The sequence below is a fragment of the Palaemon carinicauda genome, chromosome 16 (assembly GCF_036898095.1).
Source record: "Palaemon carinicauda isolate YSFRI2023 chromosome 16, ASM3689809v2, whole genome shotgun sequence".
In the NCBI taxonomy this organism is placed as follows: domain Eukaryota; kingdom Metazoa; phylum Arthropoda; class Malacostraca; order Decapoda; family Palaemonidae; genus Palaemon; species Palaemon carinicauda.
Window position 1 is genome coordinate 89,983,182 of NC_090740.1, and position 1,063 is coordinate 89,984,244.

Below are 1,063 nucleotides of genomic sequence, written 5' to 3' on the forward strand. Positions count from 1 at the left end.
ATATCCACAAAACAAAGCAAAATAAACATTAAAAAATACGTTAACATGTAACTATAAAGTGACCAATAGAAAAGATTTGTGATATAGAGTTGGAAGGTTGATAAGGGTTAGCTACTCCCTAGTCAAGAACTTCCATCAAATATCACTACAAAAATGAAGTCTTATATAACTTTTTGGCTTTCAAAAGCCAATGGAAGTGACGCAGTTCAATACTAGGATGGCCCAAAAGAGGCTGTGATACCTCATAAAAAATGCTTAAATGGGTACGTATCTCTAGTATGCTAGTGAACACTTAAGATATTTAGCAGAGCTTAAATACCCTATTATTTGATGAGCCTAGCTAACCCAAATGCTGTATGTGGTCCTCCCGCTGGTGCCACAATCATTCACCTACAATATCCGTTGATACACATATTACAATATGTTACCCAAGGTGGTCTAATACTGTTTAAGGATTTTCACAGCACAGCTTAAATTTCAATAACAAATTGGGCAATTGGGGCACTTAAAATATATAATATTAATATTCACAATGAATCAAAATTAACACGATCCCTGTCAGGCCCCCACTGTCACGTTCATCATATTCTCATTTCCAGATTTAAAATCTCCTTCCGAGGATGCAAACTGTACCCTCAATGGCCCCAATGTTCTTACCACTTCAGTTCTTAATTTATTTGTCAACAGCTACTCTAGATAAATGATGCAACACAAACGGGAAAAGACACTCAAGAATGAATGGCAATACATTTATAAACAGCTTAAGTATAAACTAAAATAACACTTTACACTTTGGTTGGGTAAACCAGACTGCTCTAGATTTAAACAAATGGGAAAAAGTAAACTTATATGTCTAATCAAGGATTATGTACAATATATACAATTTACTGCCGATTTAGCGAAAACTAGATGGCGCTGGAGCTTTTGCTTAGCGATGGCTAGATGGCACTGGAGCGTTTGCTTAGCGATGGCTAGATGGCACTGGAGCGTTTGCTTAGCGATGGCTAGATGACGCTGGTGCAACAGAGAAGTAGTCAGAATAATATTTTCGTAATAATATATA